Source organism: Amborella trichopoda, chromosome 4, assembly GCF_054954075.1.
Source record: "Amborella trichopoda isolate Santa Cruz 75 chromosome 4, AtrichopodaSantaCruz75HAP2 v2.0, whole genome shotgun sequence".
Taxonomy (NCBI): domain Eukaryota; kingdom Viridiplantae; phylum Streptophyta; class Magnoliopsida; order Amborellales; family Amborellaceae; genus Amborella; species Amborella trichopoda.
The window spans coordinates 36,904,854-36,914,430 of NC_142339.1; the positions used below are offsets into that span (position 1 = coordinate 36,904,854).

General features: G+C 35.2%; 1 long non-coding RNA gene across 1 annotated transcript; it reads right to left on the reverse strand.

The window, feature by feature from the left end:
- Positions 1–865: 865 nt before the first annotated feature.
- LOC148782428 (uncharacterized) lies at positions 866–9,319 on the reverse strand. The gene is made up of 2 exons (XR_016053532.1): positions 5,346–9,319; positions 866–5,121 (listed from the first exon to the last, which is right to left on the reverse strand). It is a non-coding gene; the product is annotated as an uncharacterized LOC148782428 (long non-coding RNA).
- Positions 9,320–9,577: the final 258 nt, after the last annotated feature.

The window sequence follows — 9,577 nt, forward strand, 5'->3', positions numbered from 1 at the left end:
TTTATATTTTTTTATTTCCCCTTGCTACATTGTATTGTCAACCTCACACAAATGTTATCACTGATGTTCATAACAAGTTATATAATACTAGAAAAAAAAAAGGTGTAGTCTTGCCCGGTGCAGTAATTAAGCCATGATTCCCATACTATAACTCCTTTGCCATGGTGTATTCTTTATAGTTGGGATGATAAACGGGAATCTCTCTCTTTCCCTATATTTCAAGGAAGGTAAAAAAAAAAAAGGTGTATTCTTTATCGTTGGGATCATCAATTTCAATATTAGTTGGTTATCCGTTCGATTACCATCTTCCAAAAAGTTACTTTCAGAGTTTTATTTCTTGTAGCGGCAGAGAGTAAAACAAGGAAGGCGGTTTGGATTGCGTGCCTTCGATAAAGAGGGGAGGGCTTGGAATCTCATATTCAAGTATTGGAGGAGCATATAGGCTATGAAAGAATTTTGGAAGGTACATGGTTTTCATGAGTTTCAAAATGAAGGTACACAGCTCTAAGAAGGCCTTGGAATGATTAAATGAATATAAAACAACAGCAATGCGCAGGCAATTCCTTAAGTCATTTGAGGAGGATTTATTTAAACTAGTTTGAAAACTTATCTTTGATATAGTCAGCATTAAAAATGAAACAAGTAGCTGAAATGGGGAATGGTGCGTGGTCCCTGAGTAGAGAGAGAGAGTGGCCAAGGCAATTATACATTGTAATGTGGTGTCCCCAAGTCAAATGAGCTGCTCGTTAGAGATGTAGATAAGCAAGCATTGCCCCTCTTAAAAGTTAGTTAGAAAAGAGAGAGACAGCGTTCACTGCATTACACACGAAGAATAAAACATCAAATAAATAAAGGAAGACAGTAATAATACCCATTCGCAGCAAAGTAACATTTCCACAAATTCATAACCTTTTACATTCCGTAAACTGCAAGCCACACTATTAGAATACACCAGACCCAAATAACAAACACTTTACAGACACCACCATATGCCAGTGTCCACAAAACCGACACATATTAAGATCCATAAATAAAAGTTAAAATAAGATCCAAATGATAGATAAAAAGCACATAAATAAAAGTTAAAATAAGATCCGAATAATAGAAGCACATAAAAGCTAAAATAAGATCCAAATCATAGATATCGAGAAGCCATTTGTATTGAGCATTTATTTATGAGATGCAAAACCTTGAAATGAACAACCTAATCGCATGCAACTCTCAGCTTAGGAAATCCAAACAATCAATAAAAGTTGTGAACGATTAGAATAAGATGACTAATCCCTTGAACAAACTAATAGCATGTCACAAGTTATCCTGGTTGTTTTCAAAAGATAGCAAGTAAACATAATTCCATAGACTTGTCCAGAGATTCCAACAAGTAAATCCTATTACATACCACGTCGAGAAAAAGAAACATAGATATTGTCAATCTTATGAAACCCTAGAGGGAAAATAAAGAGAATACCTATGTGCAGTTCATTCATTACCCAACTCACAGTTTACACATTAGTGCATATATATATATATATATATATATATATATATATATGTGTGTGTGCAGTTGGCATACGGATGCATCCGTAGGTGTAGAGGTAAGGTGCACCTTCAAATTTTATCACAGTATATAATTTTGATGTAAAAGTTCTTAGGATTATCTCAAAATCTATTTTTATATCTAATTATAAAATTTTAAATTTAAAAAATGGCTAAAATCAAGTAGATCTATAAACATATGAAAATCTTGAAAATGGACGGTGTTGATTATATGTTGTAAAATGCACTATTTCTGAGACTTAAAATCTTGTTATTTTTCATAGTCATACATCTCGATGTCGCGATGATCAATCAAAGGGTTTTTCAACATTAAAACTACCTTTTCCGATGGATTTTTGAGGGACATCCATAGTCCTACATTATAAGGTAGCATCCTCATATAAACTTTTTCCATATATATATATATATATATATATATATATATATATATATATATATATAATTGACAGAATTGTATATATAATAAAAGAATAAAAGAATGCCCTATACAATATCACTAAAGACAGTGTCTCTCTTAAGATCCCCCTTCAATCTGAGCATGCATCTTTGTGCATTGAGAGCTTATCTGTGGACTCACAGTGTTTTGGTCTTCATAGAGCTTTTGTAAACATGTCTACCAGCTGGTGGGACGAACGAACAAAAGTCATGGAAATAGTACCAAATACAACATTTTCTCGAATAAAGTGATAATCAACTTCCATGTATTTAGTGCGAGCATGGAAGATAGGATTTGTGATAGCACTTTGATTATCACAAGCTAGAATGGTTGACTTAATTGTGGAAACACCAATTTCCTTAAGAAACATACGTAGCCACGTAATTTCTCCCTCGACAATACTCATTGTTCTATATTCCGACTCGTTAGTGGATTTTGATACTGAGGCCTGCTTTTTGCTACTCCAAGATATGAGTCTCGTTCCCAAGAAGATACAAAATCCTGTAATGGACCTACGATTATTAGGGTACCCTGCCCAATCAGCATCAAAGTATGTTTTGAGATCAGGTGAACTACAGGAAGTAGAATAAGCCATCATGTATAGAACCCTTTAAATACCTCAAAATCGTTTTTGTGGCTTCCCAATGAGGTTGTCGGGGTGCCTACATGAACTGACATACTATATTCAATGCATAAGCAATATCAGGACGAGTGAATGTGAGATATTGAAGACTACAAATGACACTTCTGCACAAGGAGGGATTAGATAACAACACCCCTTCTTCAGTCCTTAACTTCTTATTTACTATAGCTGGGGTAGAAATCGACTTACATCCCAACATCCTTGCTTTAGAGAGAAAATAAAAAATATACTTATGTTGGGTGAGAACAATGCCTTTTTCTGTTTGATGAATTTCAACACCCAAAAAATATTTTAGTTCTCCAAGATCCTTCATCTCAAAGTTCAATTCAATGTTGTCTTAAGATGTTCAATGCCTTTAAGATCACTTCCAATAACAAGGATGTCATCCACATAAATTAGAAGAAGGATAATATGTAAGGATGATCTTTTTAAAGGTAAGGAGTAGTCAACCTTGCTTATTTGAAAATCAATACTGTGAAGTTGACAGCGGAATTTCTCAAACCATGCCCGAGGAATTTGCTTGAGTCCATAGATTGCCCTTTTTAATTTGCAGGCATGACGTGGTCTTGAGGGATTTTCAAATCTTTTGGGTTGTTGCATGTACAATTCTTCTTTCAAATCACCATAAAGGAATTCATTTTTCACATCAAGTTGATGGAGTTTCCAATTAAACATAGATGACAGAGTCAGGAGGCATCGAGTAGTGGGTGTTTTCACAACTGGACTGAAGGTTTCATCATAATCAATCCCATATTCTTCACTAAACCCCATGGGCACTAGTCTGGACTCCTACCTTTCAACTGAATGATCTGATCTAACCTTAACTTTGTATACCCATTTTGAACCCACAATATTTTTTCCTGGAAGCAATGGCGCTAGTTCCTAGGTATGATTCCTTTTAAGTGTGTTGATCTCTTCTTTCATTGAGGCTAGCCATCCAGTGTTAGAGACAACTTCTTCATAGGTGGAGGGTTCTTGAATTTGAGAAATTTGCATTGCAAATGCTTGATGATTGAAAGACAGTCTCTCTGAGGTAAAACTTTCAATAGAAAATTTTGTTGTTATGGGCTTAGAGGTGGTGGCAAGAGAAGGAATGGTTGTAGAGTAAACCTGGTAGTCTGACAGTAAACCTGGTAGTCTGACAAAAGTTTAGGGAGTTGTGTTGAGCAAGAAGAACGGTGCGGGGGTATAGGTGAAACTTCTAAGGGTCTTTTTGATAAATCATGTTGCACTGTGGGAGATGCATTTAAGTTTGAATTCGGAGAGAGGTAAGGTGGTGATGAATTGTTTGGCGAGGAAATAGGTTCTAGATTAGACATGTCAAAATCAAGAGATGACTAATGAAGGTGGTGTTGTTGAGATGGTTCATTGGTAGCCTCAGAAGAGATATGTGCTTGCGAGTGTACATTTTCCTGCAAATGAAAATTCATTGAAGTAGGACAAATACATTATTTGGCATGCCACGAGAGGTGTTAGTTGGGAACATTCCTTCTTAAAGCAAAACCTAGTTTCATCAAATGTTACATGTCTTGCAATAAAGATATGCTTGAAGCTTTATCATAACATCGATAACCTTTATGTTCTAAGCTGTATCCAACAAACCCACACTCAAAAGCCTTAGGAGAAAATTTTTTTCCTAGAGAAGAATGAATATGTGGGAAACATACACAACCAAAGACATAGAGAAAAGAGTAATTTGGATTGCTACAAAAAGAGCTTTTGAAAGGGAGATATGAAAGATAACGTAGATCTTGGTAATCTTTTAATGAGAAACACAGAAGTGGAAAAGGCTTCTGGCCAAAGAAATTGTAGTAGGCCGCTTAAGCACTTCATGGAAAGACTACTCTCAACAATATGACGGTGCTTGTGCTCAGCAACACCATTTTGTGCTGGAGTGTATGGACATGAGTATTGATGATGAATGCCATGTTGACTCAAATATTCTTTAAAAACATAAGAAGTAAATTCACCCCCACCATCAGACCTTAAGGCCTTGAGTTTGGAAGCAAATTAACGCTTAGCATAGGTGTGAAATTTAACAAAACAATTAAACACATTAGATTTTTGCTTCATAAAATATATCCAAGTACATTGAGTATAATCGTCCACTAAAATAACATAAAATCTAGAACCTGATAAAGAAGTAATTGGGGCTGGACCCCAAACATCACTGTGGATTAAATCAAGACGACCATTAGACTTTCTATTAGTTAAGTCAAGTGTAGACTCTGACTGTTTCCTAACTGACAAGATGAACACAATAAACCATAAGGTAGGTCATCAACAAAATTAGGAAGAGTCAACTCTCTTCCAAGACGACTGACAGTAGTGAAACTAAGATGACCTAGGCGCTCATGCCACAAAATAGAAGTGCCTCTTTGACTTTAGAGATAATTGTAGCAAGACCATGGAGTTGATCATTTTGGAGCACATATAAGCCTTCTCTCAGCACCCCCTCATCAATCACTTTCCCACTGTGTAGATCCTTCACAAAACAACTACGTGGGGTAAACTCAAAACAACACTTAAAATCTTTAGCAAATTGAGATACTGATATAAGTTGTTTCTTTAATTTGGGAACAAGTAAAACATTGGGGATATTTAAAGAACTAAGGATATTGGAAACAGTCACAGATCCAATGTGGGTTATAGGTAAGGCAGTACCATCCCCAGTGAAAACCATGCAGGGACCGTGGTAAGGAATCATACCTCAAAATTGAGAGTTGTCATCTGTCATATGAGCACTAGAGTCCATAACCCATGATTGATCAGTTGGGGTTGTGACCGATAGGTTGCTGAAATCATGCACTAGCGCATTGTGGGATGAGGAAGCATTTTTTATGCCCCATCAGTTTTTAGCAATATGTCCATGTCATCCACAATACTGCCAAGTTACACGAGGCAGCATACTCATTCTTGGTTGAGAAGGTTATGATAAGATGGGTTGACTCCCAGAATGCCTTGCTGATTTTGGTTGCGACCTCTACCTCCATAACGGCCACATCCTCGACCATATCCACCTCTGTGCCTTGGTGATGTGTTCAACGAGGCTTGAGGATTACTCTCAATCATTGTTCACAAAATCGCCCGATCTAACAGCTACCTGCCCGGTTAGATCTGGCCGGTTCCGGTTTTGGGCGGTTAAGGTGATCAATCGGTATTTAAAAAAATAAAAAATAAAAAATGTATATAAATTCTCAAAAATAAAGAATTTGATTTGTAATGTATTTTTAAATATTCTTTACATTATGGTAAAGATTAAAAATTGTTTTGGTCATTAATACTCACTTTTATATTTCCCATCGTTTTTAGAAAATTTTAAAAATAACATATTTTCCCATCTCACTTTTACATTTTTCCATCTTTTATAGAAAATTTTAAAAATGACATATTTTCCCAACTTTTTTAGAAAATTTAAAAAATAGCCCTAGAAAAATATAAAATGGGTTAAAATCTATTCTTTTCATTAATTTTCAACTTCATTTGAATGTGCTTTGTTTTAATCATTCTTTATATGTTTTTCATATTTTTGTAGTTTTTTTATTTTTTTATTTTTTTTTTTCAACACTTTTTTTATCACCATGGACTTGCCTGATTAGAGCAGTTGAATCCGCCGGTTTACCATTAAGGCCGGTTAAACCGCTTCTAGGCCCGTGTCCGGCTAACGGTTTCTGATTCGATTTGCAAACAATGCTCTCAATGGTCGATGCAGATACAAATCGAGCTTCATATGTGAGAAGGGAGGATCGAAGCTCTAAAAAGGACAGAAATGGAGGTTTGGTCACAAGAGAAGTCTTAAAGGACTTTAACTATGAACCAAGACCTTTGATAGTATAGAGGACCATATCTTAATCACTTATTGGACTACCAATTGTTACAAAGTGATCACATATAGTTTTGAACTTGTTCAGATATTCAGTCACTAATTGAGGACCTTTGTAAACTGATCAATTCAGTTTTAAGTTGGAAAACATTGGCAAACGTTTTTCTTTGATATGTATTGTAAAGTGTCTCCCGCACTTCTTGACTTGTCTTTAGGTGCATCACTTAGTAAGTAAGTTATCCAATAGAGAATAGAGCAGCCAGCTTAATAATGTTTTATCCTTCAGTCGTCATTCTAAAAATTTAGGGTCAAACTCTCTCTTAGTGGGATCCTTTGATACTTCTAGATTGGTGCCTTGATATTTTTGCGGTTTCTCATAGATAAATTCATTTGATGGGCGACTAGACCTATCAAGGTGACTTTTGATATTCAAACTTTCAATACAATTTAAAACTTGGACCTTCCATTTGAGGTAGTTGTCTCTACCAAGTTTAATAGAGATGAAAGGTTGGAAATTCAGTGATGCTATAATGAAAAAGAGAGGTTACTTGACTTGAGGTTTTGGAAAAAGGCATTCATCATAAGGAACTATTTTAAGAGAGATAACATGAAGAACTTCAGCACCACAGTTTCTGAAGTCAAGCAACAAACTAGGACCTACTTCGGTAGGTAGAATACCGAAGTTAAAGAAACCAAGACCTACTTCTGTTGAATTAGTGCCGAAGTTAAAAACTGACCTTTTAGAAACAACTTCGGTAAGAGAGGTGCCGAAGTTGACAAGAACATATGTTACTTTGGTATGAGGGGTGCCGAAGTTGTCAAGAACATACCAGAACCTACTTTGATTGAATCGGTGCCAAAGTTGACAAGGACAGACCAGGACCTACTTCGACTGAATTAGTGCCGAAGTTAAATTTAACAGTAGGGAAGAGAGAACTGACTTTACAAGACACAAAGAGAGAGGTTTGATGCCTTAGAAAGGTATGTATATATATATATATATATATATAGAGAGAGAGAGAGAGAGAGAGATAGAGAGAAAATCCACTTAGGGAAGAGAGAACCGACTTTAACAATAGAGAAAGAGAGGGTTGACATCTTAGCAAGATATAAAGAGAGAGAGTCCACTAAACAACTTTTACAATAGAGAAGAGAGGGAAACGATTAATGATTTTCTAGAAAAGCCAATATCAGGCGAGAGAGATAAAACCATTGTATTCACTGTATTCTAAACCACTTAAGAAGCAGGGACTTTACGAGATAATAGATTTAGCAATGCATGAAGAGAAAGAGGAGGAAGGATGCACTTACAGATGCAAATGGTGTTGATGAAACATGGTACCTCGCTCTGATACCATGTCAAGCTTATGAAACCCTAGAGAGAGAAAATAAAGAGAACACCTTTGTGCATTTTATTCATTACCCAACTCACAGTTTACACATTAGTGAGTGAGTGTGTGTGTGTATATATATACAGTGGACAAAATTACTCTTTTGGATAAAGAATAAAAGAATGCCCTAAACAATATCACTAAAGGCAATCTCTCTCTTAACAGATATTTTCTCCAGTACACCTAAAATATAAATTGTTTGGGTTTTAAACACTGGGTTCAATCAAAACTAGAGGTTTTTAAACACTAGGTTTGAGTACAAACCTGCGCAGGTTGGGGATAAAATTCCTGAAAGGAACCCCCATCATTATAGGACCATGAAGGATGGTAGATATTTTTATGAGATCCAACCTATCCTGCTATTTGAAAATCTAGTTCAACAATGTATAAAAGGATTAAGGGGCTGCCTTGTTAGAGAAATAGAGCTCTATCATCATCACCATCATAATCATCATTATAATTATTGTTATTTATTTAAAAGTGTCTTCAGAATGGTTTCAGTGAGTTTGCATTTTCATAAAAGAAAGAGTGTTATCCTGATTTTGCTAAACACAAAGATTAAATAAATGTAATTTCCATAGAGAAAATGAATGACAATTTTGACTATTGATTCAGTCTTGTATATATTTGAAATATACATTCAAAAAAATAGAAGCTTGGGCAGAAAATTTTCAAACGAAACAAAAAAATCAAAGTAAAATAGACAATGCAATTGCATAAATACAAATGAAATACACAGATTTTTAGGATCTATGAAAGCACAACGAAACAGGAAAAGTAGATAAAATACAGGTTAAGAAAATAGGGAAATAATGTGTGCGTACAAACTGCGTACTGAAGTAGCAGGAAACCCCCATATCATACACATTTAAGATATTAAAATAACACAGACACAGATAGAAAATAGATGAAGCACAAGGAAGCAAATGCATCAAATACAAATAAATGCAGTAAATTCACACATGAACAATGGCTATTTCTTCATATTTGTCGCATATTATCCTTCCATATGAATCAGAATTATCAATTGTTCTGACATCAATTTACAAAAACCCCAAATATTGGACAATGAAATTGAAGATGCTCACTCTGCCAAATAAAAAATTTAACAAAGGAGGATATTGTAAAGGGTGATACCTCAATCTCAGAGGCCTTGAAATCCTCATGGAAAACTGATTGCAGGGAAAAAATCGCAGTGATGCTCGCTCCCTTATAGAATTAGGCACATGGAGAAAATGGGTGTTTTTTTGCAGGCTAGGTATTGTTTGAGAGAGAGGGAGACGCGGGCGGTTGGACAACCTATGTATCTCCTTTTTTAAAATTTGCTTTGAAACGTTGGCCAAAGGGATCACCGCCTTTAAGAGACCTTCCCTTCATCCCATCCGTTCGGCGAACCTCTTTTGTCTACGCGAGCCGGAGTACAGTAGCATGTACATGGAAAGGATCTTGCCATCCTCGAGTTGATTGAGTCAACCAACGATCCAGATTCAATCTGGGTTCAATCCAATAGTTACGATCTTATTTTGTATTTCAATTTTTATTTTTTTATACAAATTCAAATCACTTGAAATTTTGAACGTTTATTATTAAAAGTTATAAGAATTTAATAAAAATATAAAAACATTAATTCACAAAATATAAATTGAGTAAAATACCCTCGAAACATTCCAAATGTATTTTGATCAATTTATATTTTACGAATTATATTTTTTTAATATTTTTATTAG